Genomic DNA, 13,009 nt, shown 5'->3' with positions numbered 1-13,009 from the left:
AAGTAATTAAGCCGGCGCGCACCATCCGGGCGCCCGGGAACACTGTGGAGTTTCCCTTTTATGTTTATAGCAATTGTATGAAAATGTGCAACATGGAGCAGCACCAGCTGACAAATGAGACGAAACAGACAGGATTCCAGGCCGGCTTTTTTCCGGGCCTGATTGGCATTAATTGTGAGCGTTTACAAAGCACAACTCGGCGCCTGACATTTGCTTCAAGCGAACGTTTCCTTCTAATAGTTTTAATGATTACAATGGGAGCTGGTGATCACTACAGGCGGGGAATGGGCTGCCTGGTGCCTGGCCTGATCTCACCTGGGTCCCAGGAAATGGGGATGTTTCCTGGGTCCCACTTTCCCCTGCTACCTGCTGCAAGAGGGCTGTGCAAGGTGCCCAGCCCTGGACACTGGAACCCCTGCTCAGGGCCCGGCTGCTAGCACACACAGTTGGTAAGGCGCATGGGGAACCCACAGGGTGCAGACCCAGGGGAGGGAAGGGGAGGGAGGGGGAGAAGAGGGAAGAGCAAGCAGGACTTGGCTGGCCTGGCTCTGAGGCTGGAGTACCTCGGTGACCTCGGGTGAGTACCTTTGCCTCTCTGAGCCTCAGTTTACTCATCTGTGAGAAGGACCATAGCACTCACTGCGCAGGGTCTGGTAAGGATTCAGGGAAGGCCTAGCACAGCACACAGTATATCTGTAAAATGGGGGTAGGAAGTGCCCCACAAATGTTGGCTGCTATTTTCTTGCTGTGTAACCTTGGCCAAGCTCCTTCACAGCTCTGGGCTGAACTCTCCTCACCTGAGGGGCAGGGACTTGGCCAGCTGGAGTTGCTCAGCCCAGGGTTCCAGTCCCAGCTCTGGCCTCTTTTCAGCTGCATGGCTTTGGGAGAGTCCCTCAATCTCTCCGAGCCTCAGTTTCCCCCACCTGTAGAATGGAGTTCATCATTCCCATAGATCGCAGGGTGGTTTCTGGATGCCAACAAGAAAGGGAGTAAAAATCCTGAATTCCTGGTAAGCCAAGTGCCTGTGTCCCACTTCCTCTCCGGAAAGCCCTCCTAATACCTCCCTCATGCATTCCTTCACTCACTTGTTCATTCATTCATTCAACATTGGGTGTCCCGATTAGAAACTTGGGAAGACATTAGTGTGCAAAGCAAAGGACCCTCACCCCCACTTCATAAGGGAAGATAGATGACAAGGAGAGAAGCACTGTAAAGTGCTTCCAGCACTCCCATTTTACAGAGGAAGAAACTGAAGCACAGAGAGGGAGGACCGACAGTCTGAAGTGACCCAGCTGGGATGGGGTGGCATGAGAATCGAACCTTGGCAGGTTGCTTCAGGTGAGTCCTCTCAGAAGCTCACACGGGCCCCGGGGGAAGCCTCATCTGAGGGCCCAAGGAGGGTGGGCTGCTGGCGCCCAATGTCCTTTACATCTTGGGTGGCATTCATCTGCAGAGCCAGGCTGGGCACCAGGACAAGAGGGACCACTGGGAAGAAGGGAGTCTGTGAGGCCTGGTCAGCCCCAGCCTCCTGGAGTTGCATTTCTTGGGTAGAAAGGGGACAGGAGGCGCCTCGTCCTTGGGGCCCCGTGACACGGCTCTTTCACATGTTTCCATGAACACTGTGCAGTGCCCACTCCACACCAAGCCCTGTCTCACAGGCCATGCATAGTGTCAGCCAGGTAGCTGGAAAAGGCCAGGACCTGGTACTTGAACCATGGCACGGCACGTGCCAAGGCCCAGAGCTGCGAGAGATCTCAGTGGGTTCAGGAGCTGCCAGCAGTTTGCTGAGGCTGTCACAGCCTCTCTGCAGTCAGATCTCAACTTCTGGGTGGGTCCCCTGGGATTCGCTCATCTCTGCCCTATCTGGCCTTGCCAAGACCACCCTGCAGGAAGCCCCCGGGGATGGGTCCCAGCTCTGTGCTTGGTTCCAGCCAGAAAAACCTTGGCAATTGTTTCTTTTGTAGTTTGTGGGTTGGGGAAAAAAAAAAGGGGATTTTTTTTTTCTCTTTTGCATATGGTGGCACAGATGGGCCCATGATCCGTAAAAACTGTTTGCAATTAAACTCCCACTTTGCATGGCTGGATTTGTCAGTTGTCTGAACCAGGAGTGGGGAGCTCCGCACTGACAGGAAGATAGGATGCGGGACAGGGCGGGGCAAGATTCAGGAGGAGGGGCGGAGGCCCAGGAACCTGCTCTGGGCTTGGGGCCCAGGCCGATGTGGTGTCACAGCAGCCCTGCCAGCTCCCTCTCCGGGCATCCCCCAGCCTTCGCCAGGAGTGGGAGCACAGCCAGGCAGCTGGGGTGGGGCTTGGCAGGGCTTCCCTGCCCAGTAGGGACTTGGCCAGTGCTGGGTGCCCTGACTGCGGGGCTAATGATGGTGGAGAGAAAGGAGCTAATCACCAGTCTGCCCCTGCCAGGGACTGAGCCCAGGGCCCAGGACAGGAGAAGGGTGGCTGGGTGGGGCGAGCCATAATGGGGGTTTGGTGGGCAAAGTGCAATGGCAGGTTCAAGACTGAGGTGCCAGAACCTCTGGCGTAGTTGGCAGAAAGAATCTACAGTGGTGCCAAGAAGGGCTGCCAAGGGCCAAAACTGGCTCCTTCCTCATCCCCAGGGAAACTGGCCTGGCCTCCTTATGTCCCTTTGAACGCAGGTAGGGAAATCAAGGCAAATACTAAGAATATCTCAAGGGCCTGCGCTTCTGCTGCCCAACCAATGGGCTGTCTGCATTTGGGAACCTTTTCAGAGGGCTTCCAGAATAGAGGCTAGGGGCCTGCACCCCTCCCACCCACCCCGGGCTCAAAATGCCAGCTTGCCACCCCTGCTGCTACCCTGGGATGCTTGCATGTTTGGGTTAACAAATGCATCATTTGGCTTTGGGAAATCCTGAGATCGCTAATAATTGTTCCCTGATGAAAAGAAATAAGGCCCTGATACCCCCTTTCCCCCGCTCCCTCCAAGCTGGGAAAGAAAAGTCATAAAAATAGCTTGTTATCTCACCTATTGAGGCTCCGACTGGATGTTACTGCTAATTGGGTATAACATCCTTGTCTTGTTCTCTCAGAAGCTAAATCAAGAAAGCGCCACTGCTGTGAACTAATTATATCTCCGGCCTGCAGCCTGCAGCTTGTCTCTCCCTTTATTGAGTTAAAAAATGGTCATGAACCTTCATCTTTCATCCCCTCAAGCGCTGGGCCCACACTGCCCGCCAGGCGTGGCTCGAAAGGTGCAGACAGCCCAGCAGGAAGGTCTAGGAGGGGTCCTGGAGACAGGCAGCAGGGTAGGGGAGTGGTGACAGGGAAGCCCTGTCCCAGGTACCTGCCTGGCCCCCTCTCCTGCCCGTCACTGGCAGGCCTGGTGTTCAACTCTGCCTGGAGAGGGGGACTCTGGTCTCTCCCCTCCTTGCAGCTGGGCCCCTGGGGAGGTCAGGAGCATTTCAGTCCGGGGAGTCTTCATTCATTATTCATTCAATCAATACTTCTTGGATGTCTACCTACTGTGCACTAGGCACTGTTCTAGGCCAAAGCTTCTAGTAGACTGAAGGTAGCCCCCCAAGCAACCTCACCCGGGGTTCACAGAGCTGTTGAATAAGTACTCTTAGACGGGACCTCACTGTTACTCTGCTGAAAGAGCTGCCAGAGCTCCCTACTATGGGAAGGCAAAGTCCAAACATCAAGGCCAGCCCTGGCTCCTTCCACAGTCCTCTCTCCCCATTCTAGCCTCTGGCTACACACTGGCTCCCTTAGTAAACACTCTCACCTGTCTGCCTCTGAGCTGCCTCTCATGCTGTTCCCTCCACCTGGAAGTTCACCCTTCCTGGCTCTGCCCGTCAGAAGCCCACCAGCCTTTAAAGCCTCCAAAAAAATGACATCTTTTCTGGGAGGGCTCCCCTGTCTGCCTGCCACCCACAGCCCTGTTGCAGGCTGTGAACTTTGAGACCTGGGTCTGAATGCCAGCTGGACCACCCAACAAGTGCATGCCCCTACTCTGCTTAGCTGAGCCAAGCCTCAGTTCCCTCATCTCTAAAATGGGTTAAGAATTCTCCCTAGGGATGCAGGGAGGCTTGCTGCAGGTGTTCTGCAGAATGATGAATGAGAGAGTGCCCAGGAAGGACCTAGCTCTCAGGAAGAACTCAATACGTGCTGTTATCATCATCCAGACTATCAGTGCTCGGAATCTGCACGGATGAACACAAGTGGGAGTTAGAAGAGGGTAACACCCTCCCACCTAAAAGGTTTTTGTGGCTTAAGAACAACCTGAATACACAGAGATTCCCTAGAATCCCTCGCTGTCCCCCCGGTCCTCTGAGCCACATGGAGATGGGCCAGAGGCACCCTGAGCTCATTGAGGCCAGGCAGGCAACTGGTTTCAGCTCACAGGCCCTGCTGATTGATTGGCGCTGCCTGCCCAGAGCCCTGGAAGGAACCCAAGGTCAGGGGAAGAACTCAGCAGGGGAAGAGGGCAGCAATTGATTGGCAATGTCTGCCAAGGGCACAGCGGTGTAAGGCAAACCAGGCCTGCCGCAGATTTGCCATCCTTGACATTTATGAAGGACGCGGCTGAGTCTGGGTTGGGAGGGGTGGGGGAAGGTGACCTGCTGAAGGTCGTGAAGCTCATAAAGGAGACAGCTGGCCCAGAACAAGGTCCCCTCGGCCCCTGCCCGAGGATTCTACCATGCCCAGTACCCTTACAGGCAGTGAAGAGGCAAAAGCTTGTGTGGATAATGAAGGGGGTTCTGTGGGCCTGCCATGTGGCCCAGGGCTGCTGCTTTACATCATCAAGGCTAAGTTTCTTCATTCACATGACAGGGATAAAAACACCCTTCAGAGAGGGATATGAGGATTAAATGAGAGAACAAAATGCCAAAGTAGGAAGCTCAGTCTGGCACACAGCAGATACCAGTGTCCTGTGATTCTCATAATAGGCGAAAGTATTCAATTACAAGTGCCACCTCCTCCAGGGAGCCCTCCCTGGCTACTCCAGCCAGAATTAATTGTTTCCACCTCTGATTTCCTTTGAGAGACCGGTGGTGGCCCAGGGCAGGGCCCACGTCTGGCTTGTTCACTGCTGTGCCCCCCTGCCCCTGGCACAGTGCCCACATACTGTGAATTCCTCCATTGTGGCTATTAACCCACATGCACTTGTTGGGTGGCTGAGGGGGTGCGCTCAAGGCCTCTCCCTCGGTACACACCACCTTTCGAGGCAACTGGGGCTTGTTCATCTTCATGTCCCCAGCACCTGGCAGGGAGCCTGGCCTAGAGTAGTGAAGCTCTCTGAATGAACGGATGGATAAAGAGCAAAAATAGCAGTTCCTGTTTACTGCCCGTTGGCTATTGGTTACTGCCAAACCTCACAGCTGCCCTCTAAGGTGGTCCTTTGGCCCATCACAGATGAAGAGATGGAGATCTGCAGATGCCGAGGGGCAGGGCCAAGCCCGACATTCAGGCCTGGGGACTTCATGCCGGGAGGCCCTGCCACTTCTGCCTCCCCCAGTGCCAAGCTCAGGCCTGGACTCTGTGAGGCAGCCGCCCGTGCCCTGGCAGCGAATCCTGGAGCAGACAGCTGGTGGCTGGACCTCCCTCCTCCTCCAAGGGAGGCCCCCCTCCCCATAGACTCTGGGTCATTAAGTTCTGCATCATTAAGTCCCCATCCCCGGGAGCCTGTTCAAAGCCAGTCTTGGCCTCACCCCCTGACCTCCCAGGCCTTTGTCCCCTGTGCCCTCCGCACAATAGCAGGGGCTCCCAGGACCCCAAACAGCTGCTGCGGCTGGGACGCTGGCTTGCTGTGGGGCCAGGACTGGCCCAGGCCTGTACTCAAGCCCAGCCCACCCAGCTCTGAGGGACTCAGCTAAGCCCCCCGCAAGCACTCTGCACATGCAAGCTCACCCCACCCACAAGCCCATGAGAAAGCTGTTGAGACTCTCCTGAACAAGAGGAAACTGAGGCACAGAGGGGTAAAATGATTTCTCTGAGGACACAGCCAGTGAGAGTGCAGGTGCTCTCTCTCAACGGGTTTCAGCCCAGGTCTGTGACTCCCAAGCTCTCTGTTGGCCTCTAAGGCACCGGGATCTTAGCTGGCCCCTGCCTCTCAGATGCTTTCACTGGCTTCCCTCTTCCTCAGGGCCTCACAGCACCCTTAGCTCAGCACCCAATGCACCCAATGCCCCCTGCACACCCTCTTAATTTACCTCCCTTTCACCTCCACCATCTTATAAGCTCCCCCCTGCCCTTCCTGGTCATGCTCCTGGGTCTCCAAACTCCCTCTGCCAGAGACACCCCCATTTACTCCATGCTGGGCAGAGCCACTCAGTCCTCAGGGCACAGAGCACAGCCCCCTTTGTCAGGAAGCCCTCCAGGACCAGCTGCAGGTTTTCCCTCCTCCAGCCCTGCTCTGGCCCTGTCTAGAATTCAAGTTAACTGCAGACTCATCTTACTCCCTCTAGAGGCTGTGGGCCGTCTGATTCCTTATCACTTGACCACTGGGACAGGGGCGACACGGTGTCCTCGCTCAGTCTTTACCTAATGCCTGGCTTTACCGAATGGAACCACGAATGGGTGGGAAGAGAAGTGGGAAGCTGGAACCCCATCTCTGCCTTCCCATCTCTGGCTGCCAATGAACCTCATACTTCTGCCACTCCCTGGCTGTGTGACCTCGGGCAGCAAAGTATAATACCTTCTCTGGGCCCCTGCTTCTCAGCAAAATGGGGGTGGTACCAGCACGTGCATTTCTTAGGGTTATGATGTAAACTCTGGAAGGTACCAGTCTGGTGACCTGTATCCAGGCATGATTACATGATTCCTGGCTGTGGCCACTGGAGTGGCCAGGGCATGAGTTTGGGGTCAGAGAGACCCAGATGGTGGCTGCACATTGGCTGTGAGGTCTGGGCAGGTCTCCCCTTCCCCAGGGTCTCCGTTTCCCCATCTCTGAAGTGGCACTAACTCTGCCCACAGGAATGCAAGCCCCCCATCACAGAGACCCCATCTTTTGTTTGATGCATGCAGTAGGTACTCAGATATTTCTCAACTAAGCAATCAGGGGTCCAGGTGGAAGGAATCCATCCCTCTTCCCAGCCTCCACCCTTTCCAGAATCTCCCGCCCTACACCCAGCCCGTACAGACTAAAATAGTCATTAGGCAGATTTCAAAAGATGTCAGTAGCTTATAATTATAGTCGACATCCTTCTGAGATAAAAGTGATTACCTTGGATGCAAATCACTTAGCAACCAATCAGGGCGGCGGGCGGCGCCCGCGGAGGTGACCGGCCGGCACCGCAGCCCTCCTCCCGCGGCCCGCACCGTACAGGCAGAGAAAGCGCACAATAGCTCTTGACACGCAAATGGGTTAACACAATAAAGGCGGCTCCGGCCGCTGCTGGGGGAGAGCAGCAATTCCCGGCCCGCGGGAGGTAATAAAGCGGCCCTTTTGTGCGCGCCTCCTCGTTCTCACCCCCGCCCCGAGCCCAGAGGAATCGCCGCCTGATTGAATTACGGTTCATGAATATGAGCTGCTTCGCTGCCTTCCTCCGGTTTGTGAGGGATGGGAAGGCAGAGGGGGCTGGAGGGAGGTTGGGGAGGGACCTCCGGCCAAGTCCCAGCCCCCGCAGAAGCTCAGAAAAGAGCCACGAGTGCTCACCATGTGGGTGGGTGGGGGCCTCAGTGGACAGAGAAGCCCCTGGCAGAGATAGCTGGTAGAGTTCGGGCCTCTCACTGCAAATGGGGTCTTCAACCTTTGGCTCCAAGGGACTGAGTCATTCAAGGCTCCGAGTCATTCAAGGCTCCGTTCTGAGGAGGAGGTAACAGTAGCCATGACAACATGCGTTTGAGTGCTTACTGTATACTGTGTGCTGTGCTAGGCCCTCCCTGAATCCTCACCAGACCCTGCGCAGTGAGTGCTATGGTCCTTCTCACAGATGAGTAAACTGAGGCTCAGAGAGGCAAAGGTACTCACCCGAGGTCACACAGCCTGCAAGCGGCAGGCTAAGAGTACGATCCAGGCCCAACCCACGCCAGAGCCTGGCACCTAATCAGGAGCCACTTCCCATCACCAGGGCGCCTCAAGTTTCTTATCAAGGGGGTTCAGCAGCCCAGCCCAGTCCCAGTTTACTCCAGAGCAGCCCTAAGGCTCAGAAGGGACAGGGGATGGACAAGCTTACAGGAATTAGATAAGTGAGAAGGATTAGTAGGGGTGGGGGTGGGGCCAACCTTGAGAGAGGAGACTGCCCCCAGAACCGAGGTGGCCTCTTCCACGCTTACGGGAAGGGATGTCCGGGGTTACTGTCCTTGTCAAGGGAGATCACTGGATCCTCTGCCCTGCTTAAACCTTCCCCATCCACCTAAGGCTCCAGGACACAGCCACCCACGGCTGCCCCTTTCCCCATCAGGCACGAGGGCCATCATACACATCACTGGCTGCTCCAGGGCCACTCCGGCCACCCAGAACAGTCTTCTCACTCCTGTCTGGCACATTCCTATTTGTCCTCTTTGTGACTCACATGGCACCTCTCCTCTAGGGCTTTTTGACCCTCAGGCTGGGTCAGGAACCTCATCTACTAGTTTGCCCTTGCTCCGTCTACATCCCAAGAAGGTCGCTGGGGCGGCCAGGGGCAGCCTCACCACCTCCCTCCAAGCAAGCCCAGAAGGGCAGGTGACAAGGAGCGAGTTTCAAGCTACACCTTCTTTCCCCTAGTGCTGGAGAAAGGAGTCCTGCGGGTGAGGGGACCAGACAGACCACAAGGCCGGGCAGAAGTTGTTACTCTACTCAACGCTGACCTGTAGGTCATAGGAAGAGAGGATTCAAACCTGCCTTTTGGTGTGGACAAAGCATCTTGGTGGGGCCAGACTCCCCCTCCATGGCTGATAGCCTCTGATGCCTGCAGGGGCCCCTGTCCAATAAGTAGGAGTGTCCCCCCAACTCCATGGGAGGAGGTGGTAAGACACAAGGACTCTGGAGCCAGGAAGGCAATTCAGGGCCGAACCTCTGCAGCTGCCTGGCTGATCACCTGTAGCCCATCACTTCCTCTGTTTAAGCCTCAGTTTCTTTATCTATAAAATGGGCCACAGCGTATGAGCCACTCCAAGGAGTAACTGAGATCATGTAAAACGCCTGGCATATAGGGAGATGCTGAGAAAGCTGGCACTCCCTCCTGCTCATCGTCTGGCACGCTGATTGCCAAGCCCAGGGAGATGAGGGAAGGGAACAGAAGGAATTGCCCAATTCTGACAGCCTTTCCCTCTGCCTTGGCTGTGGAAGTGTAAATACTCGGCGGAGGGCCTCCAACTGCCTGTGTTTGTGAATCTCTGGCGCGCACTCCGAGTTTGTTTCTAAACTGGGAAGCTTCGAGAGGCAGCGCAAACAGCCCTTCTGCCCACCTCTCCCGGCTCTCCCCCAATCTGCTGTTGCTCCTCTGTCCTTGGAAGCTTGTGTGTTTAACGACACCATTTCAGCTGGAAATACCATCTCCCTGCCAAGCCCCCAAAAGCAGCTCCACCGATATTTATTGACCTGTTCATCCAGCTAGAGAGCTTGGTAGAAGAGCAGGGAAAATGCTCGCTGCAGAGACTGGGGCCTGGCTTCTCCTAATGACCCGAACACACACTTTCTCTGCTCTTACCCCGCCCCACGCTGCTGAAGCAATGACACAGTTTTCGAACCTTTTCCTAGAAATGTGATCACAGCAGTTTCACCAGCACCCGACACTGGCAATAATTGCTGGAAGGGACCTAGACGAATCCCAGAGCCAGAAGCAGGATGCTGGCTGGGGGTTCTCTGGGCCTTTGCAGGGAAGAGGGCCAGTACTGGGGTGTGTGTCGGTTGGGGGGTGCCCTGACAGAGACACAGTTTATTCAGACCTTGGCACTGATGGGCCTCACTTGCCCACCATTTACTTAAGCAGCCTCACAATATGCTCATTGAAATCCTCTTAAACACCAGAAGGAGCAGGGGGCAATCAGGAGTTCCAGGTTGGCCAAGGCCCCTCACCTTCCGGTAGAACAGCACGGGGAGCCCCTGGACTAGGGGGTGCAGCAGGCAGCAGCTCCTCTGCACCTTCCTTGGCTGGGGGAGGGGCACCTACATTTTCCCCAGCAGAAGTAGCCTGTTGGAGGGCGGGAGGTCCACATCTCTCTGGGGACCCTGGGAACTTCAGCCTGCCGGCTGGGTACATGGTGGGGTTCAGGAATGTCTCTTATATAGCATCTCTTTTCAAAACAGAAAGTTGCTCTGTCTGGGAGGCCTGAGCCCCCAGGCACAGGCCAGGCTACATGGGCAAAGCTCTGAACACCTGTCCTTGGGGGGAGGAGCATCAACAGGGACAGCTGGCACTGCCTCCCTCCCCCACCTTATGGGGCGCTAAGGATTTAGGTCAGAGGACTGCAATGGTAGGGGTGGGGGGAGTCTGCCTTCACCCCTCCACTACCCAAAGGCATCCAGCCCCTCCCCTTGTTACCACGACCCCGCCCCCTCCGGCTTTGGGTCAAGGCAAGTGGCGTTGCCACGGCAACCCCGGTGACATCAGAGGCTAAGCCTTGACATCATGTCGTGCCCCCACTGGGGAACCTACCGTCCCTGCGAGTTATTTGTGGGAACGTGGTTTGAACGAGGACTCTAAGGTCTAGCCCCATGGGGCACAATCCTCAAACGTGGCCACCTGCGTTTCTGGAACCCCAAACCCCCCTCTGAGGTGATTTCCCTTGACGATCTCAGAGGCTGCTCGGGAGACCCTCAGCGTTTTCCCATCCTGGGTGCCCCCCATCCCGCAGCCCTTCCAAGACACTGGAGTTCCCGGGAAATTTTCGGATGACAGAGCCGCTACCTTTGTTAGCTTTACGGGTGGGGTGACCTTTCCTCTCTGGCAACCAACCCGCCCAGGGCCCCGCGGAATCCGAATGGGCCTCCCAACCCCCACTCCCATCGGCTGGCCCGTCTGAACAAGTTGTGTTTGGAGGGAGGAAAGGGGCGGACAAGGGTTATCGCTGCTTCAGGACCCCCAACAGCCTAGGACCCCTTCTGTCCAATCCTGGTTGCCCGGACGCCAGGGGGTGCCCCCAGCTCCAGCGCAGAACCCCGCCCCGCACAACTCACCGGATCAGCCAGGCCGTCGAAGGGCACCAGGTCTCAGCTATCACGACGCTCCGCTCGGCGGGTCGCAGCCATGCAGGAGTGGCAGAGGCTGCCTGAGGAAGCCCCCCTTGGGGGCCGATGCCTCTCTCCGGGTGGGAAGGGGTGCTGTCGGTGAGGGCTATCCTGGCGCCGGCCTGCGCCGTCCGAAGTCGGGGGGGAGGGGAGGTCTCCGCTCAGCGGGGGTCACGCCCGCCCCGGACAGGGGCCGCGCGGGCGCTCAGGCGACGCATCTTCGCCGGGGCCCGTGATCGCCACGTCCGGCGGGCGGCGCTGCGCCTCCCCTCGGGGCCCCGCTCAAGGCTGCAGCTCGGCCCGCGCCGCTCCCAGGGCGCCTTCTCCGCCCGCGCTGGGAGCCCGGCGGCCGCGGCCCCTTTCGCCAGCCCCAGCTGCAGCCTGTCTTTGTTGCTTCCTCTCGCTCGCCCGCCCGCCCGCGGCTTGCAGTCCCCGGGTTCGCCCCGAGGTGGGGGGATTGTCTCCTCCGGGGGTTGCACGCACCCGCACCGGCCCCGGCTCCTCGCCGGACATACACCGGCCCCTGCAGGTTGCAAAGAACAGCGGCGAGAATGCACCGGCCCCTCCTCCTCCTCCTGCTCTGAGCCCCGGGTGTGGGGGGAGGGGAAGCCGGCGAGCAGCGGCGGCGGCGGCGGCAGCGGGCGACGCAAGCTCGGATGCAGCCTCGGGGGCCTCGGCGCTGAGAAACAGCCGATCCCAGTGGCGCAGGGCGGACACGGGGACGGCCCGGGGGACTGTGCACCGGGTGTGCGAGCTCGCAAGCCGCAGCAGGGTCCGCGCGCGCTGGGCTCTCACGCGCCCATGGCCCCGGGCGGCGCGCGGGGGCTCCCGGGGCCGCAGCCTCGCGCCGTCTGGCGCGCGCCGGCGCCTCGCCTGGTCTCAGGCCCGGGTGCCGCGCGCCGCGCCCCACAGGCGGCGGGCCCGGCTGTCGCTTCCCCCGGCCGGCACGCGCAGCCTCTCCGCGGAGCAGCCGGCCAGGCAGTCCTGCCCGCTGCTCCGCTCCGGCCCGACTGACAGGCGCGAGCGCCGGCAGCAGCCCCCGCGTCTCGTCCCCCGCCCGCCCCCCGCGGCCCAGCCCAATCAGCGGCAGCTGAGAGGCGGTTACCAGGGTGACGCGGCGCCGCGTCCTGCGAGGGGCGGAGCCGGGGGCCGCCACGCGCGCTTTTCGCGGCAAAATTCAAAGGCCGGCAGGGCGGCTCTCCAACCTCCTCCCCCAAGCAGGGACGAGGCGGAACCTGCCTCGCGAGGACTGCAACTCCCGGCATGCTGCGTGCCGGCGCCGGGTGGAGGGGCCCCGACTGGGGGCGCAGGGCATGCTGGTTTTTGTAGTCCCTTTGTCGAGGAACTAGGGGTGGCAAAACCGGTGTCATTTATTGATCACATATTTGGGACAAGGCACTGTATAAGTGCATTATCGGCATTATTTAATTTAATCTTGCCAAAAACCAACCTTAGGAGGAATTTGTTAAAAATAACAACTGTAGCTAATACTTATGTAGCAAAGTACTTTAATCCTCACAACACCGTGTGAGTGGGTATTATTATCACCCCCATTTTACAGATGGGAAAACTGATACAGTAGGTACTATTATTATACTTCCAACTTACAGAAGAAACTGAGGTAAGGAGGTGTGAAGTGACACGGTCCTGGATGTTTTTGTCCTAAGGCTTATTTTTGGCAGCGATGTGTTTTTGGCATCACAGTTGTGATCTGTGGAGCGCTAACTGTATTACCCAGCACAGCGCTGAGCAATTTGCAAGCTACACCTTCTAGACGTACCCCACGCCCACAGGAGACAGGCACTAGCCTACTCCCCCACTTAATAGATAGGGAAACTGAGGCATAGTTTCACATCAACCTGGGGTTCAAATATGAATCTA

At 57.7% G+C, this 13,009-nt stretch overlaps 1 protein-coding gene across 5 annotated transcripts in view; it reads right to left on the bottom strand.

Moving 5' to 3' along the window:
* Positions 1-12,126, bottom strand: part of FAM222A (family with sequence similarity 222 member A) — a 56,643-nt gene extending 44,517 nt beyond the window's left edge. Inside the window, exons 1-4 of one of the 5 annotated variants that reach the window (XM_054444682.2) lie at positions 7,199-7,284; positions 2,999-3,065; positions 1,321-1,485; positions 798-967 (exon numbers count right to left, since the gene is read on the bottom strand). The gene's annotated coding sequence lies outside the window, so the exon portion shown is untranslated. Of the gene's footprint in view, positions 1-797; positions 968-1,320; positions 1,486-2,998; positions 3,066-7,198; positions 7,292-11,077 lie in introns of those variants that run through there. The other 4 variants (XM_054444681.2, XM_054444684.2, XM_063646716.1 and 1 more) reach the window with 4 other exon arrangements.
* Positions 12,127-13,009: the final 883 nt, after the last annotated feature.

Source organism: Pongo pygmaeus, chromosome 10, assembly GCF_028885625.2.
Source record: "Pongo pygmaeus isolate AG05252 chromosome 10, NHGRI_mPonPyg2-v2.0_pri, whole genome shotgun sequence".
Lineage (NCBI taxonomy): Eukaryota > Metazoa > Chordata > Mammalia > Primates > Hominidae > Pongo > Pongo pygmaeus.
The sequence above is the reverse complement of the archived record's forward strand: the minus strand, read 5'-3'. Positions and strand labels throughout refer to the sequence as shown.